The sequence below is a fragment of the Salmo salar genome, chromosome 10 (assembly GCF_965601325.2).
Source record: "Salmo salar chromosome 10, fSalSal1, whole genome shotgun sequence".
NCBI lineage: Eukaryota > Metazoa > Chordata > Actinopteri > Salmoniformes > Salmonidae > Salmo > Salmo salar.
The window spans coordinates 117,211,089-117,230,696 of record NC_138300.1 but is presented as its reverse complement, the minus strand read 5'-3'; the positions used below and the strand labels follow the sequence as shown (position 1 = coordinate 117,230,696).

At 44.9% G+C, this 19,608-nt stretch overlaps 1 protein-coding gene across 17 annotated transcripts in view; it reads left to right on the top strand.

The window, feature by feature from the left end:
• The window catches only part of LOC106561640 (neuronal cell adhesion molecule), a 155,877-nt gene that overhangs the window by 67,350 nt on the left and 68,919 nt on the right, over positions 1-19,608 (top strand). For 15 of the 17 annotated variants that reach the window (XM_014125778.3, XM_014125776.3, XM_014125771.3 and 12 more), the window contains exon 2: positions 774-846. The exons of the other annotated variants lie outside the window; for them this stretch is intronic. The gene's annotated coding sequence lies outside the window, so the exon portion shown is untranslated. The remainder of the gene's footprint in view (positions 1-773; positions 847-19,608) is intronic. 17 annotated transcript variants of the gene reach the window in all.

Sequence of the window (19,608 nt, the reverse complement as noted above, 5' to 3'; positions counted from 1 at the left end):
ACGCTTTGTATTCTAGACAAAAGCAACATCCTGTTCCCGGCATGGTAGGAGTCAGTTCATCGTTATGGTTCTAAATCAATATCAAATACAATGTTATTTGTCACATGCTTCATAAGCAACATGTGTAGACTAACAGGGAAATGCTTAAGATGAACTTAGCCTTTAGATCAGGGATGGACAACTCCAGTCCTCAGGGGTCTGATTAGTGTCACACTTTTGCCCCAGCCCCAGCTAACACACCTGACACCAATAATCTACGAATCATGATATTCAGTTTAGAATACAATTCGTTTAAACAGATGTTTTTGCTAGGGATGGAGGAAAAGTGTAACACCACTCTGGCCCCTGAGGACTGGAGTTGCCCTTCCCTGCTTTAGATGCTTTTGGGAAAGCGGTCCCTGGTCTGTAAACTATGGAGTGACTGGGATGGGGTCCAAAGCAGACAACATGAAAGAGGATTACTGGTTTATAGATATATGAGACATAGAGAGTGCCTCCCCCTCAGATATACAAGACATAGAGAGGGGAATTACAGAACTGTGTCACAAATATGCATACTGCTGCAAAACTATTTCACTGTGAAACATCATCAGGAGGGTAGTACATTTGTTATTTGGTTGGTAATAGTCTCGTTTGCCAGACTCACAGCGGCTCTGGGAAGAGACTAGATTGGTAAAGCGGTGTTCTGTTTGATGGAAAGGGGAAGAGGTCATATAGCTAGTGGTATATGAATACTGATATCTAAAGCAATCTTTATCTCCCCTGTTTTTCAGGGTGAAGAAGAACAGTGATTAAGAGGAGGATAGATTCTTGAAGAGGAGAGTGGAGTGGACTGGGTCTTGTCTGGTACGTTATACAGTAACATACAGTACTGTAGCTCCATACTGTCAACATACATTACTGTAGCTCCACACTGTCAACATATGGTATTGTAGCTCCACACTGTCAACATACATTACTGTAGCTCCACACTGTCAACATACGGTATTGTAGCTCCACACTGTCAACATACATTACTGTAGCTCCACACTGTCAACATACAGTACTGTAGCTCCATACTGTCAACATACAGTACTGTAGCTCAACACTGTCAACATACGGTATTGTAGCTCCACACTGTCAACATACGGTATTGTAGCTCCACACTGTCAACATACATTACTGTAGCTCCATACTGTCAACATACATTACTGTAGCTCCATACTGTCAACATACAGTACTGTAGCTCCACACTGTCAACATACAGTACTGTAGCTCCACACTGTCAACATATGGTATTGTAGCTCCACACTGCCAACATACGGTACTGTAGCTCCACACTGTCAACATACAGTACTGTAGCTCCATACTGTCAACATACAGTACTGTAGCTCCACACTGTCAACATACATTACTGTAGCTCCACACTGTCAACATACAATACTGTAGCTCCACACTGTCAACATATATTAGTGTAGCTCCACACTGTTAACATACAGTATTGCAGCTCTACCCTGTCATTATATGGTATTGTAGCTCCAAACTGTCAACATACAGTACTGTAGCTCTATATTGTTAACGTACAGTACTGTAGCTCTGTCCTGTCAACATGCAGTACTGTAGCTCTATATTGTCAACATACAGTACTGTAGCTCTATATTGTCAACATACAGTACTGTAGCTCTATATTGTCAACATGCAGTACTGTAGCTCTATATTGTCAACATACAGTACTGTAGCTCTATATTGTCAACATGCAGTACTGTAGCTCTATATTGTCAATATGCAGTACTGTAGCTCTATATTGTTAACATACAGTACTGTAGCTCTGTCCTGTCAACATGCAGTACTGTAGCTCTGTCCTGTCAACATGCAGTACTGTAGCTCCATATTGTTAACATGCAGTACTGTAGCTCTGTCCTGTCAACATGCAGTACTGTAGCTCTGTCCTGTCAACATGCAGTACTGTAGCTCTGTCCTGTCAACATGCAGTACTGTAGCTCTGTCCTGTCAACATGCAGTACTGTAGCTCCATACTCTCAACATACAGTACTGTAGTTGCATACTGTCAACATACAGTACTGTAGCTCTGTCCTGTCAACATGCAGTACTGTAGCTCTTTCCTGTCAACATGCAGTACTGTAGCTCTGTCCTGTCAACATGCAGTACTGTAGCTCTGTCCTGTCAACATGCAGTACTGTAGCTCTGTCCTGTCAACATGCAGTACTGTAGCTCCATACTCTCAACATACAGTACTGTAGTTGCATACTGTCAACATACAGTACTGTAGCTCTGTCCTGTCAACATGCAGTACTGTAGCTCCATATTGTTAACATACAGTACTGTAGCTCTGTCCTGTCAACATGCAGTACTGTAGCTCTGTCCTGTCAACATGCAGTACTGTAGCTCTGTCCTGTCAACATGCAGTACTGTAGCTCCATACTGTCAACATACAGTACTGTAGTTGCATACTGTCAACATACAGTACTGTAGCTCTGTCCTGTCAACATGCCGTACTGTAGTTCCATACTGTCAACATGCAGTGCTGTAGTTCCATACTGTCAACATGCAGTGCTGTAGCTCCATACTGTCAACATACAGTACTGTAGCTCTATATTGTCAACATACAGTACTGTAGTTCCATACTGTCAACATGCAGTGCTGTAGCTCCATACTGTCAACACTGTAGTTCCATACTAGTACTGTACGTCCCTGCTTCTTTGTGCTGGATATTTTTTCAGTCCACATTTCATACCCAACATCCTCTCTTTCCAAAACAGTTTAGTTTCCCTCAAATACTTGGAATGTTATTGGCTTGCTCTCAAACTCAAACATGAATTTCTTTGCTCACTTCTAATGTGAATGGAAACCACTGTCTGTCTGTCAGGCTTGTCTGGGAGGTTTCTGCTCTCTCACATGAGTTCTCCATCTATGATATTGCCAACATGCTAAATGGAATGCATTCATATTTTATCATAAAGTGGCACTGGACAATAAACTGGTCTAGTCTAGATGTTCTTGGGACGTTGTGTCCTGGTACCCTGAATATCCCCTGAACATTCTTGAGACGTTGTGTCATGGTCCCCAGAATATCCCCTGAATGTTCTTGGGACGTTGTGTCATGGTCACCTGAATATCCCCTGAACGTTCTTGGGACGTTGTGACATGGTCCCCATGAAGGTTTTGAAACACTATGAATCACTATGATAAATATAATTGTGTGTATTTTTTACAGAGCTGAGTGTAGACTTGGCAACAATAACAAGGGGTGCTGTGTAATTTCTTTGAGACTATCAAGTGGCTTCCCTGGGACAAACCGGGAACTAGACAAAAACCTCCATGAGTTCATTAGATGCTGTATAGCTGAGAGGGAGTGGGAGAGAGAGAGAGAAGGACGGGGGGAGAGAGAGAGAGAGGTGATGGAGAGAGAGAGGGGGGGGAGGTGGGGGGGAGAGAGAGACAGATAGAGAGAGGGGGAGAGAGAGAGAGAGAGGGGGGAGAGGTGGGGGAGAGAGAGAGAGAGAGAGAGAGAGATGACGGAGAGAGCGAGAGGGGGGGAGGTGGGGGAGCGAGAGAGAGAGGTGACGGAGAGAGCGAGAGGGGGGGAGGTGGGGGAGAGAGAGAGAGGGGGGAGAGGTGGGGGAGAGAGAGATAGAGAGAGAGGTGACGGAGAGAGCGAGAGGGGGGAGGTGGGGGAGCGAGAGAGATAGAGGGGGGAGAGGTGGGGGAGAGAGAGAGATAGAGGGGGAGATGTAAAGGAACATTTCAGTCTCTGACCTCATCTAGCCCCTCAAAGCTAGATTTCTGAAGACACATTCACTGTCTTTCTGTCTCTTCCTCTCTCTTTGTTCATCTTTCACACTCTTTCTTTCTCCACATTCTCTCTCCCTGTCCCCTCTCTCTCTGCTGGGGTGGTCATTCAAAAGTGTTGACTCAGCCTCTCTGGCCTGGAACACACAGTGGTATTGACCAACACATTCACAACAAGTAACAGAGAGAGAGAGAGGGGGAGGCTGAGGGCCAGAGTGGGGACAAGAGCCAGAGAGAGTGGGTGAGAGAGAGACTGACCCAAACTTAAGGAAAGCTTTGACTATGTACAGACTCAGTGAGCATAGCTTTGCTATTGAGAAAGGCTGCCGTAGGCAGACCTGGCTCTCAAGAGAAGACAACATGAGGTGAAAAGTGAGCTGCACTTCCTAACCTCCTGCCAAATGTATGATCATATAATTGACACGTATTTCCCTCAGATTACACAGATCCACAAAGAATTCAAAAACAAACCCAATTTTAATAAACTCCCGTATCTACTGGGTAAAATACCACAGTGTGCCATCACAGCAGCAAGATTTGTGACCTGTTGCCACAAGAAAAGGGCAACCAGTGAAGAACAAACACCATGGTAAATACAACCCATATTTATGTTGATTTATTTTCTATTTTGTACTTTGACCATTTGTACATCGTTACAACACTGTATATATACATAATATTACATTTTTAATGTCTTTATTCATATAGAAATTCTGTGAGTGTAATGTTTACTGTTCATTTATATTGTTTATTTCACTTTTGTATATTATCTACTTCACTTGCTTTAGCAATGTTAACATATGTTTCCCATGCCAGTAAAGCCCTTAAATTGAAATTGAATTGAATTGAGATAGGGGGGGGGGGGGGCAAGAGAGACAGACAGAAAGAGAAAGAGGTCGACAAACAGAGAGAGAGGGGACCACAGAGTGAGGACTGTAGACTGAATCAGCAGTTTGAAACACAGTGAGGCGTGAACCAACTGGTCTTTGTGAGCGGCAGCATTCAGTACCAAGGGATGAATAGAAGCGATGCAGAGATTTCTATTCACTTCACCCAGGCTCTCTTTTACGGGGTTCACTCGCCTCACGTGCTTTGGTGTTATTGTTGTGTGCGTTTGTGTGTTTTGATGCTAGCTGGCAGGGACAGGGGGGTGAGAGGAGGAGACCCACCCAGAATGTCAACTTGTTGCTGAAGTTTGATAAACACACATTAATATAGGATTATTATATCCGTATGAGAAATCAAATCAAAACCACTTCACTACACTATGGTAGCCTGCTACGCTACACTGCAGTAGGTTGTAAATAACCAAATAGAAGATTTCCATGTGAAAAAGGCAATATCCCTGCCTCCAAGCTACTAGATGCAATCTGCCACTGTGTGCTAGTGCCTGGTGCAGGGGATTATTTCATCTCTGAGAGCAGCAGGTTGCTCTCCCCAGGTGAAAGCAATGAGATTACTCAGCAGCAGGGCTGAGATCAGCTGTTGCACAGGTGGGGCCACACACACGCACACACACACACACACACACACACACACACACACACACACAAACACACACACACACACACACACACACACACACACACACACACACACACACACACACACACACACACACACACACACACACACACACACACACACACACACACACACACACAAACCCCTCAGCTGGTCCCAGATAAGCTGATATACAGACAGATGGGATAAAGACAACAGTGACTTCAGACAGATACTGTACATAGACTGAAGCACTGTTTTAATAGCTCTCTGACATCTCTCCTGACTTCTCTTCTTGTTGAAGCCTCTTGCTGTGCCCTGAAGAGACATGGATAGAGAGAGTGGGTGATGAGAGGAGTGGCAGAGGAGATGCCAGTCATTCTATAGCTGTCTCTCCATCTCATCACTCTGTTTCTTCTCTCTCTCCTCCCTATCCTTCTCTTTCCCCTTCTCCCTCACCCCCTCCCCCTCAATATTGCTCTTTTTCTCAATGTATTTACTTATTTATCAATCAGTCCACCTTACGCACAAGGATAAAATTGCTTTTCTTTTACAAGCTGTTCAATAGAAACAAAATCCTTTTGGATGGATGGCAAAAGGACAGACGATTTCAAGCCATGTCTAGTAATTCAGAATATCAACGTAGCTGGACAGAGGGGATTTTCCTCACATGTTCAGCTGGCCTGGTGTGAGATGCCAGCATCTATCTATTTGGAAGAGGTCGGTGCACAGGGGTGGTTGAGAAATCCAATGATTTATGTGGCCGTTAAGTCTGGTTCATGGTCCCAATACCAAGTCTATCTGCTCATCAATTTAAAACACATGCTTCACAGTGTTGCGTGTTGCAGAATACAAATGCACCTGCTGCAATCCCTGCAAATGAGTGTGATACCTAGATCACTGCTGACTCCTAGTAAGAAATAACCTCTAGACTCCAGAGTGATTCTTATCAAGAAATTGGCTGCATATGCAATCTCAGACTGACACAGAAGTACAGTGAGGGAAAAAAGTATTTGATCCCCTGCTGATTTTGGAAGTTTGCCCACTGACAAAGAAATTATCAGTCTATCATTTTAATGGTAGGTTTATTTGAACAGTGTTAGACAGATTAACAACAAAAAAATCCAGAAAAACGCATGTCAAAAATGTTATAAATTGATTTGCATTTTCATGAGGGAAATAAGTATTTGACCCCTCTGCAAAACATGACTTAGTACTTGGGGGCAAAACCCTTGTTGGCAATCACAGAGGTAAGACGTTTCTTGTAGTTGGCCACCAGGTTTGCACACATCTCAGGAGGGATTTTGTTGCCCATTCACATCTCATATGTTGCCTGACTACAATATTTTACCTTGATACGTTAATAAATACATTCTGTGTTAATTTTGGCATGTTTACCTTTCTACAATACCCACTGTAGTGTGCGTAGATCGCAAGGCCATAGTAAGATAATAGGGCTAACTGGCAAGCTACTACTGTTACCTAGCTAGATACCCAAGAAGAATTGACATCTACCTTGCATAACATATTTTTTTTCTTCATTTTTGCCTCTTAAACTATCTGGTTAGTTAGACTATTACGATTCACATAAAGCTAACTGATAGTTATGAAGTGAAATATTTGCTTTGTATATCTTATTTTGTCTATGTTGTTTAAATATATATATATATACACATAAAGACAGTACTTGTGTATATATATATATTTAACTAGGCAAGTCAGTTAAGAACAAATTCTTATTTACAATGACAGCCTACCGGGGAACAGTGGGTTAACTGCCTTGTTCAGGGGCAGAATGACAGATTTTTACCTTGTCTGCTCGGGGATTTGATCCAGCAACTTTTACGGTTACTGGCCCAACGCTCCAACCACTAGGCTACCTGCTGCCATTGTCCTGGCTGGAAGAAGGGTCAGTGAATGGGGAGGTGCAGCGTGAGGTAATGCAGTAGGGGGGAGTGCTTCTCAAAATGTAATGTTTTATGTGTTCTCCTCACTCTCATCCTGACATATATATATATATATATATATATATATATATATATATATATATATATATATATATATATATATATATATATACTGCTCAAAAAAATAAAGGGAACACTTAAACAACACAATGTAACTCCAAGTCAATCACACTTCTGTGAAATCAAACTGTCCACTTAGGAAGCAACACTGATTGACAATACATTTCACATGCTGTTGTGCAAATGGAATAGACAACAGGTGGAAATTATAGGCAATTAGCAAGACACCCCCAATAAAGGAGTGGTTCTGCAGGTGGTAACCACAGACCACTTCTCAGTTCCTATGCTTCCTGGCTGATGTTTTGGTCACTTTTGAATGCTGGCGGTGCTTTCACTCTAGTGGTAGCATGAGACGGAGTCTACAACCCACACAAGTGGCTCAGGTAGTGCAGCTCATCCAGGATGGCACATCAATGCGAGCTGTGGCAAGAAGGTTTGCTGTGTTTGTCAGCGTAGTGTCCAGAGCATGGAGGCACTACCAGGAGACAGGCCAGTACATCAGGAGATGTGGAGGAGGCCGTAGGAGGGCAACAACCCAGCAGCAGGACCGCTACCTCCGCCTTTGTGCAAGCAGGAGCAGGAGGAGCACTGCCAGAGCCCTGCAAAATGACCTCCAGCAGGCCACAAATGTGCATGTGTCTGCTCAAACGGTCAGAAACAGACTCCATGAGGGTGGTATGAGGGCCCGACGTCCACAGGTGGGGGTTGTGCTTACAGCCCAACACCGTGCAGGACATTTGGCATTTGCCAGAAAACACCAAGATTGGCAAATTCGCCACTGGCGCCCTGTGCTCTTCACAGATGAAAGCAGGTTCACACTGAGCACATGTAACAGACGTGACAGAGTCTGGAGACGCCATGGAGAACGTTCTGCTGCCTGCAACATCCTCCAGCATGACCGGTTTGGCGGTGGGTCAGTCATGGTGTGGGGTGGCATTTCTTTGGGGGGCCGCACAGCCCTCCATGTGCTCGCCAGAGGTAGCCTGACTGCCATTAGGTATCGAGATGAGAACCTCAGACCCCTTGTGAGACCATATGCTGGTGCGGTTGGCCCTGGGTTCCTCCTAATGCAAGACAATGCTAGACCTCATGTGGCTGGAGTGTGTCAGCAGTTCCTGCAAGAGGAAGGCATTGATGCTATGGACTGGCCCGCCCGTTCCCCAGACCTGAATCCAATTGAGCACATCTGGAACATCATGTCTCGCTCCATCCACCAATGCCACGTTGCACCACAGACTGTCCAGGAGTTGGTGGATGCTTTAGTCCAGGTCTGGGAGGAGATCCCTCAGGAGACCATCCGCCACCTCATCAGGAGCATGCCCAGGCATTGTAGGGAGGTCATACAGGCACGTGGTGGCCACACACACTACTGAGCCTAATTTTGACTTGTTTTAAGGACATTACATCAAAGTTGGATCAGCCTGTAGTGTGGTTTTCCACTTTAATTTTGAGTGTGTCTCCAAATCCAGACCTCCATGGGTTGATAAATTGGATTTCCATTGATTATTTTTGTGTGATTTTGTTGTCAGCACATTCAACTATGTAAAAAGTATTTAATAAGATTATTTCATTCATTCAGATCTAGGATGTGATATTTTAATGTTCCCTTTATTTTTTTGAGCAGTATATATATATATATATATATATATATATATATATATATATATATATATATATATATATATATATATATGCTACATATGGCTCCTCAAGAGAACATCCTCTGAGAATGCAGTCAGAGCATGAGAGTATGGAACACGGTAGTATGCATACTGAGAAACACCTTGTATCTCACTTTATATCAGGGATTTGTTGCACCAGTTGCGAGATTGAATTTCTGTTGCATTTCCCGTACTGTGACCTTCAGTGGGCTTATGTGTAAAAGATGTTCAATCGTCCTTCATAGACATGAGAGAAAGATTTTACATTCAGAGGTGTCTGTGGTCTGACTCTATACTACAATGATTAATGCTCTTGTCATTCCTTCTCTGGTGCACTAAAATGACCCTGAGTATTGAGTCCCAGCCCTGAAAGTGTGCCATACATACTCAGGCTGCACAGTTTGGTGTCTAGTCTGACCCTCTTATGCTGCTCTTAGCCCTCTGTGGGTAGTGGTCAGAGCAGAACAAAACCCTGTTCACACTGTCGTATAGCTTGGCTTGGTTCAGCTCAGCTCAGTTGTGTGAAAGTGGTAGAAGAGACCTCCAGGCCATGCTAGCTTTACCTACCCATTACCGTCAATTGACCCTGGTCTGAGCGTTGAGCCCTGGCCTGAGCGTTGAGCCCTGGCCTGAGCGTTGAGCCCTGGCCTGAGCGTTGAGCCCTGGCCTGAGCGTTGAGCCCTGGCCTGAGCGTTGCACACAAACCAGTGGCGGCTGGTGACGAGGACGTACAGGATATACTGGTCATTAGGTGGACACAGACCAAGTATGCACAGCTGAGTAGCTGGCCTGCTGATTGGCTGAACCTTTAATGCTGCCCCCAGCTCTCTCTGGGCCTGTCCGGAGTGGTTCTGGGCTATACTATGGCTTCAGCCACCCATTACTGTGCAGCACACACCACTCAGACAGACCTCTCCCCTGCATTAGCTCCTACTTCCTATCCTAATCCCAACTCTAGCCTGACTGGAACAGTGTTATTAGTGGAAGTGGAATATGGACTGTTAGTGTTAAATCAAATCCCATGATGTTCCATTCCGGAACCATGTGAAACAGTGTTTGGCAGATGAGGAGCTGATTTTCCAGACATAAAGACAGTACTTGTTGGGGCCATTATTTTAGATGGACCAGACCTGACAGCAGGCAGGATCTGTGTTTAGATGGAGACCTTCTGGGAACAGGACCAAATACACTCAGACTATGAGCTATGAAGTGCGGGGTAATGGGTAGGCTACATCTGTCAGCACAACATCAGTAACTCAAGGTTTTTTTGTTTGAGTGTACATTAGTGACTTTAGTTTTTAGTTAATGTACATTAGTGGTATTCAGTGCTTTTTATTGTACCTGTATTTTGGTTTTAATTTGAGTAGTTTTCAAAGCCTTTATACCAGGTATCATCAACTATATTCAGCCGCGGGGCGATTTGATTTATTTTTTCTTGAGCGGATGGTCAGGGGATCAGAACATAATGACTAATAATGTATACACTGCAAATGGACCGCAAAAAGCTCAAGCAGATATAGTTTTTGACTAAAACATAATAATTTCAAACCTTGCTTACATTTGTGTATGATCACGTGTCTCTCTATTATGCGTGGGAATAGTTGGGGAACAGATTTCCAAAATTAAAATCACTTGGAGCTGATTTCCTGGTGTTTTTAGTCTTTTATGTCCAACCAAGAAAAATAAAATATCAGAAAACTTGAGGGGCAAAATAAAACCATCAGTTGGGGAACCATACTGTATTTCTATATTATATATAACCAAAACTGTATTTCTATATTATATATAACCAATACTGTATTTCTATATTATATATAACCAAACGACTCCCGTATTTCTATATTATATATAACCAAAACTGTATTTCTATATTATATATAACCAATACTGTATTTCTATATTATATATAACCAAAACTGTATTTCTATATTATATATAACCAAAACTGTATTTCTATATTATATATAACCAAAACTGTATTTCTATATTATATATAACCAATACTGTATTTCTATATTATATATAACCAAAACTGTATTTCTATATTATATATAACCAAAACTGTATTTCTATATTTCTGTGGAGATGGGAGAACCTTCCAGAAGGACAACCATCTCTGTAGTACTCCACCAATTAGGCCTTTATAGTAAAGTGGCCAGATGGAAGTCACTCCTCAGTAAAAGGCACATGACAGCCCGCTTGGAGTTTTCCAAAAGGCACCTGTCACGTCCTGACCAGTAAGGGGTCATTTTGTTATTGTAGTATAGTCAGGACGTGGCAGGGGTGTGTTTGATTTATGTGTCTTGGGTTTTTGGGTAATGTCTATTTAGTCTATTTTCTATGTTCAGGTTTGGTTTGGCCTTCAATTGGAAGCAGCTGTTCTTCGTTGCTTCTAATTGGAGGCCATATTTAAGTAGGGCGTTTTTGTCACTGTTTGTGGGTAGTTGTTCCATGTATAGCTGTGTAGCCTTACAGGACTGTTTTTCGTCATTGTTTGTTATTTTTGTTAAGTGTTCACGTTTATCCTAATAAAAAAGGAAGATGAGCACGATACCCGCTGCGCCTTGGTCCACTTTTTACGACGCGCCTGACAGAACTACCCACCAAGAAAGGACCAAGCAGCGGAGGAAGGAGCAGCAGAGGAGACATAAGGAGTCATGGACCTGGGAGGAGATCCTGGATGGGGCAGGACCATGGCACCAGGCTGGGGAGTACCGGCGCCCTAAGGAGGAGTTCGAGGCAGCTAAAACGGAGCGGCGCCATTACGAGGCGTTATACGCTGGGATTGGCAAGTGCGAGAGGCAGCCCCACATTTTTTTTGGGGGGGGGGCACATAGGTAGTATGAATAAGTCAGGTCGTAGACCTGAGCCAACTCCCCGTGCTTATTACGGGGAGCGACGGATCGAGAAAGCACCGAGCTATGCGGAAATGCGCACTGTATTGCCCAGACCCATTCAAAGGCCGGTGCAATCAGTGAAAGCTCCTCAGTATGGCCAGGCTATGGTGAGCACTCAGCCAAGAAGGGTTGTGCAGGCCGTATGCTCCAGACCTCCAGTGCATCTCCAGGGTCCAGTTTACCCTGTTCCTGCTCCTTGCACTAGCCCTGAGGTGCGTGTGACTAGGCTGGCGCCTCCAAAGCCAGCCCCACACACCAGGCCTTTAGTGTGCCTGCCCAGTTCAGTACGTCCTGTTCCTGCTCCTCGCACTAGCCCTGTGGTGTGCGTCCCTAGTCTGGCGCCTCCAAAGCCAGCCCCACGCACCAGGCCTTTAGTGCGCCTGCCCAGTTCAGTATGTCCTGTTCCTGCTCCTCGCACTAGCCCGGGGAGTGCGCGTCCCTAGTCTGGCGCCTCCAAAGCCAGCCCCACGCACCAGGCCTTTAGTGTGCCTGCCCAGTCCAGTACGTCCAGTTCCCGCTCCTCACACTAGCCCTGTGGTGCGCGTCCCTAGTCTGGCGCCTCCAAAGCCAGCCCCATGCACCAGGCCTTTAGTGTGCCTGCCCAGTCCAGTACGTCCTGTTCCTGCTCCTCACACTAGCCCTGTGGTGCGCGTCCCTAGTCTGGCGCCTCCAAAGCCAGCCCCATGCACCAGGCCTTTAGTGTGCCTGCCCAGTCCAGTACGTCCTGTTCCTGCTCCTCACACTAGCCCTGTGGTGCGCGTCCCTAGTCTGGCGCCTCCAAAGCCAGCCCCATGCACCAGGCCTTTAGTGCTCAGTCCCCGTCTAGAGCTTCCGGCGACAGTGCCCCGTCTAGAGCTTCCGGCGACGTCCTACAGTCCGGAACCGACAGAGACGGCCGCCAGTCCGGGAACCGACAGAGTCGCCCGCCAATCCGGCGCAGCCAGAGTCGCCCGCCAGTCCGGAGCTTCCAGAGTCGCTCCTCAGCCTAGAGCCTTCAGCGGACAGGTTAGGTTGGGGACTAGGGCCAGAACCAGAGCCACCTCCGTAGCGGGGAGTTTGGGGAAGGGGGGGGGTTGGGGGTGTTTGCACAGGAACCGTCGGTGACGGTGGCCACCCTCCCTTCCCTCCCTTTAGTTTTTTTTTTTTGTGGGTTATTGTTGGGGTCTTTTGGTTAAGGTGCATTCGGGGTCTGCACCTTTGGGGGGGGGGGGGGGGGGAATACTGTCACGGCCTGACCAGTAAGGGGTCATTTTGTTATTGTATTATAGTCAGGACGTGGCAGGGGTGTGTTTGATTTATGTGTCTTGGGTTTTTGGGTAATGTCTATTTAGTCTATTTTCTATGTTCAGGTTTGGTTTGGCCTTCAATTGGAAGCAGCTGTTCTTCGTTGCTTCTAATTGGAGGCCATATTTAAGTAGGGCGTTTTTGTCACTGTTTGTGGGTAGTTGTTCCATGTATAGCTGTGTAGCCTTACAGGACTGTTTTTCGTCGTTGTTTGTTATTTTTGTTAAGTGTTCATGTTTATCCTAATAAAAAAGGAAGATGAGCACGATACCCGCTGCACCTTGGTCCACTTTTTACGACGCGCCTGACAGCACCTAAAGACTCTCAGACCATGAGAAACAAGATTCTCTGGTCTGATGAAACCAAGATTGAACTCTTTCGCCTGAATGCCAAGCGTCATGTCTGGAGGAAACCTGGCACCATCCCTACGGTGATGCATGGTGGTGGCTGCATCATGCTGTGGGGATGTTTTTCAGTAGCAGGGAGACTAGTCAGGATATAGGGAAAGATGAACAGAGCAAAGTACAGAGATCCTTGGTGAAAACCTGCTCCAGAGCACTCAGGACCTCAGACTGTGCCGAAGGTTCACCTTCCAACAGGTCAACAACCCTAAACACACAGCCAAGACAATGCAGGAGTGGCTTCGGGACAAGTCTCTGAATGTCCTTGAGTGGCCCAGCCAGAACCCGATCGAACATCTCTGGAGAGACCTGAAAATAGCTGTGCAGCAACGCTCCCCAACCTGACAGAGCTTGAGAGGATCTGCGGATAAGAATGGGAGAAATACCCCAAATACAGGTGTACCAAGCTTGTAGCGTCATACCCAAGAAGACTCGAGGCTGTAATCACTGCCAAAGGTGCTTCCACATTTTTTATAAATTAGCAAACATTTCTAAAACCATGTTTATGCTTTGTCATTATGGAATATTGTGTGTAGATTGATGAACCCCAAAAATTTCATAAATTTTAGGAGAAGGATGTAACGTTACAAATTTTGGAAAAAGTCAAAGGGTCTGAATACTTTCCTGAAGGCATTGGTTATTAAATTAATTACAATAGTTTTTTTGAACCCAGGTCTGCCAGCCGGTTTCGCTATTAAACTAATGAGACTTGTGTTCATTTAAACTCTTAAACAATCTCCCTCTAATTTCTCTAAAGGAGTTCTGTATTGAAACGAGGTCACAATGAAGTAGTAAGAACATCTAATCTGCTTCGTGAAGAGAGATGCCTATCTCAGTTATTTTGTTCTCCATAAAGTAATGAAGGTTAAATAGGGTGCCATTTGGATAGAATCCCTCAGAAGTTAATTATCTTTAGAAGAAGAAGAGATAGAAGAGAGAGACAAAACAGAGAGAACTTAGTATTCACGGCATCTAAGAGCCAACTCTCTAATTCAAAATACAGTAGTACTTAATTTACTCTGGGCTATCTTTGATTAATTGCTGCTTTCTTTTGGGTCTTCGGGTTGCTTTTTGTCAAACTTAGCATATGAAAACCTGACTGGTGAAATAGAGTGGCGAAAAGCTCAGGCCCATGTAAGCACAGCTCATTGAGACAGGGCTGAAAGGGGGTGTTTGAACTAAGACACTATTATTTTCACATTACACTACATTTCATTTTGGGTTTGGTGTGCTGTATCATCTCAGGGGGAATCGCTGGGACCCATGGTCCATACTAAATATATGATTAACTTCACATTAAGCCTACTCACCTCCCTGATGCAGTTCTATGGGCGCCCAACCAATTGTGCTATTATGTGTTTTTCTTCACGTTATTTGTAACTTATTTTGTACATAATGTTTCTGCCACCGTATCTTATGGCAAAAAAGAGCTTCTGGATATCAGGACAGCGATCACTCACCTCGGATTAGACAAATAATTTTTCTTCAACAAGCAGGAAGCACAGGATGTACTTCAGACACCCGACATGGCCGAAATCCCCGTCACTGGCAAGAGAAAGAGACACAGGTATAGAGGACACAGGGCGGGGTGCCTGGTAAGGATCCGCCGACGGCAAGTGGGAAATCTGCCCTTACCATCAATATTACTTACCAACGTACAATTATTGGACAATAAATTATACGAGGTACAATCACGAAAATCCTACCAACGGGACATCAAAAACTGTAATATCTTATGTTTCACCGAATCGTGTCTGAATGACGACATGAATCATATTCAGCTGGTGGGATATACGCTGCACCGGCTAGATAGAACAGCACACTCTGGTAAGACGAGGGAGGGCAGTCTGTGTATTTTTGTAAACAACAGCTGATGCACGAAATCCAAGGAAGTCTCTAGATTTTGCTCGCCTGAAGTAGAGAATCTCATGATAAGCTGTAGACCACACTATTTGCCAAGAGAGTTTATTTACTGTTTATTTACCACCATAGACGGATGCTGGCACTAAGACCGCACTCAGTCAGCTGTATAAGGAAATAAGCAAACAGGAATCCGCTTAGCCAGAGGCGGCGCTCCTAGTTGCCAGGGACTTTATAATGCAGGGAATCTTAAATCAGTTTTACCTCATTTCTATCAGCATGTTAAATGCGCAACCAGAGGGAAAATAATTCTAGAATACCTTTACTCCACACACAGACACACGTACAATGCTCTCCGTTGCCCTCCATTTGGCAAATCTGACCAGAATTCTATCCTCCTGATTCCTGCTTACAAGCATAAATTTAAGCAGGAGCACCAGTGACTCGGTCTATAAAAAAGATGATGCAGATGCTAAACTACAGGATTGTATTGCTAGCACAGATCAGAATATGTTCTGGGATTTTTCCGATGTCATTGAGGAGTACACCACATCAGTCACTGGCTTTATCAATAAGTGCATCGAGAACGTCGTCCCCACAGTGACTGTACGTACATACACCAACCAGAATCCATGGATTACAGGCAACATCCACATCAAGCTAAAGGGTTGAGCTGCCGCTTTCAAGGTGCAGGACTCTAACCCGGAAGCTTATAAGAAATCCTGCTATGCCCTCCGACGAACCATCAAACATGCAAAGCGCCAATACAGGACTAAGATTGAATCGTACTACACCGGCTGCGATGCTCGTCGGATGTGGCAGGGCTTGCAAACTATTACAGACTACAAAGGGAAGAACAGCCGTGTGGTGCCCAGTGACACGAGTCTACCAGATGAGCTAAATCACTTCTATGCTCGCTTCGAGGCAAGCAACACCGAGGCATACATGAGAGCATCAGCTGTTCTGGACAACTGTGTGATCACGCTCTCCGTAGCCGACGTGAGTAAGACCTTTAAACAGGTCAACATTCACAAGGCCACTGGGCCAGATGGCTTACCAGGACGTGTGCTCCGGGCATGTGCTGACCAACTGGCAGGTGTTTCACTGACATTTTCAACATGTCCCTGATTGAGTCTGTAATACCAACATGCTTCAAGCAGACCACCATAGTCCCTGTGCCCAAGAACACTAAGGTAACCTGCCTAAATGAATACAGACCCGTAGCACTCACATCCGTAGCCATGAAGTGCTTTGAAAGGCTGGTAATGGCTCACATTAACACCATTATCCCAGAAACCATAGACCCACTCCAATTTGCATACCGCACATACAGATCCACAGATGATGCAATCTCTAATGCACTCCACACTGCCCTTTCCCACCTGGACAAAAGGAACACCTACGTGAGAATGTTATTCATTGACTACAGCTCAGCGTTCAACACCATATTGCCCTCAAAGCTCATCACTAAGCTAAGGATCCTTGGACTAAACACCTCCCTCTGCACCTGGATCCTGGACTTCCTGTCGGGCCGCCCCCAGGTGGTGAGGGTAGGTAGCAACACATCTGCCACGCTGATCCTCAACACTGGAGCCCCTCAGGGGTGCGTGCTCTGTCCCTTCCTGTACTCCCTGTTCACACACGATTGCATGGCCAGGCACGACTTCAACACCATCACTAAGTTTACAGACGACACAACAATGGTAGGCCTGATCACCGACAATGACGAGACAGCCTATAGGGAGGAGGTCAGAGACCTGGCCAAGCGGTGCCAGAATAACAACCTATCCCTCAACATAATCAAGACAAAGGAGATGATTGTGGACCACAGGAAAAGGAGGACCGAGCACGCCCCCATTCTCATCCACGGGGCTATAGTGGAGCGGGTTGAGAGCATCAAGTTCCTTGGTGTCCACATCAACAATGAACTATCATGATCCCAACACACCAAGATAGTCGTGAAAAGGGCATGACAAAATCTATTCCCCCTCAGGAGACTGAAAAGATTTGGCATGGGTCCTCAGATCCTCAAAAGGTTCTACAGCTGCAACATCGAGAGAATCCTGACTGGTTGCAACTGCTCGGCTTCTGACCGCAAGGCACTACAGAGGGTAGTGCGTACGGCCCAGTACATCACTGGGGCTAAGCTGCCTGCCATCCAGGACCTCTACACCAGGCGGTGTCAGAGGAAGGCCCTAAAAATTATCAAAGACCCCAGCCACCCCAGTCATAGACTGTTCTTTCTGCTACCGCATTGACTCTGTGCCGGTACCTCCTGCTTGTAGCCTCGCTACTGTTATTTTCACTGTCATTTTACATTTTTTATTTTTTTTATTTCTTTACTTATCTATTGTTTACCTAATACCTATTATTTACTTAAAAATTGCCCTATTGGTTAGAGCCTGTAAGTAAGCATTTCATTGTAAGGTCTACACCTGGTGTATTCAACGCACGTGACAAATAAACGTTGATTTGATTTGACATTACATGTTTGGTAAAATGGTTTTGTCCACCGTCTCTAAATCAATCGTTAATAATCCTGTGGATATAAAGGTAGATTCGAATTTGACATCCAAAAACAAATGTTTGAGCTCCAGGTTTACCATAACAAATGTGTCCATGGAATTGTCATACATTCTTGTCATCTAAAACTGTACATTTGCTCCCTAAGTTTGTATTTCTTCTTTGTTTAATTCTAAGGTTTTCTTGGATAACATTTTGGGAGGTTAACTGTGATTCTCCCACCAGAAAACACCATGATTTTCTCACACTTTGAAAGGGGCATTACCGTGGCTTTCCTGTCTGAGAGTAGACGGTCAGTGCTTTTTGAGAGCAGCGGAGGGGAAATTATTTGTATTCACCTGCTCTATCTGAATGGAGCTGAGGAGAGGGGGAGAGGAGAGGGGGTGAGAGGGGGGGAGGGGGAGAGGGGAGGTGAGAGGAGAGGGTGAGAGGGGAGGGGAGAGATGGAGAAAGGGGAGAGCTCGGCTACATTGGGTGTTCTTTATGTGGTGATGGCTTACTCTGACATTACACACTGATGATTAGTTAGTTGTCTCTATCAATCAGCAGACCGCCTACCTTCCAAATTGTTTTAGGAATTATAATTTCAGTAAACATGGAATCATAATAACTATCAGTAAAGCTACGTTATTGTGTACACAGTTTGTAATTGAATGTGTCCCAACGTTGAAGCTTAAAGGTGAAGAGTGGTGTAACACATGTTCGTTCATTTTTTTAGGCACAAGTGAATCTGTTGTCTACAACAGTCTACAGTAGTATGCCATTTTCAAATCATCCCTCTGTATTATACAGTATTGGTTCACAGATTGGTCCTCAGAGGTGAACACTACACGCATGAAACATACGTTTTTTTTCTTCATTTTTTTTCCATCAGCCCACATCCCACTCCCTTTCTTTTTCTCTTCGTCCTTCCCTCTCTCCGCTTTCTCTTATATTGGCTCGGCTCGGTCCTGCAACTCGATTCTTTCAATCAGAAGGGACACAAAGAAGACAAAAGGAGACTGGGTTTTGTGGGTAATGAGGAAAGGAAGTCCTCTTACAGTGCTACATATGTATTATTTATTGAACCTTTATTTAACTAGGCAAGTCAGTTCAGAACAAATTCTCATTTACAATGATGGCCTATATATAGGGAAAGGGGATACCTAGTCAGTTGTATAGGGGAAGGGGGATACCTAGTCAGTTGTATAGGGAAAGGGGGATACCTAGTCAGTTGTATAGGGAAAGGGGGATACCTAGTCAGTTGTATAGGGAAAGGGGGATACCTAGTCAGTTGTATAGGGAAAGGGGGATACCTAGTCAGTTGTATAGGGAAAGGGGGATACCTAGTCAGTTGTATAGGGAAAGGGGGATACCTAGTCAGTTGTATAGGGAAAGGGGGATACCTAGTCAGTTGTACAGGGAAAGGGTGATACCTAGTCAGTTGTATAGGGAAAGGGGATACCTAGTCAGTTGTATAGGGAAAGGGGATACCTAGTCAGTTGTATAGGGAAAGGGGGATACCTAGTCAGTTGTATAGGGAAAGGGTGATACCTAGTCAGTTGTATAGGGAAAGGGGGATACCTAGTCAGTTGTATAGGGAAAGGGGGATACCTAGTCAGTTGTATAGGGAAAGGGGGATACCTAGTCAGTTGTATAGGGAAAGGGGGATACCTAGTCAGTT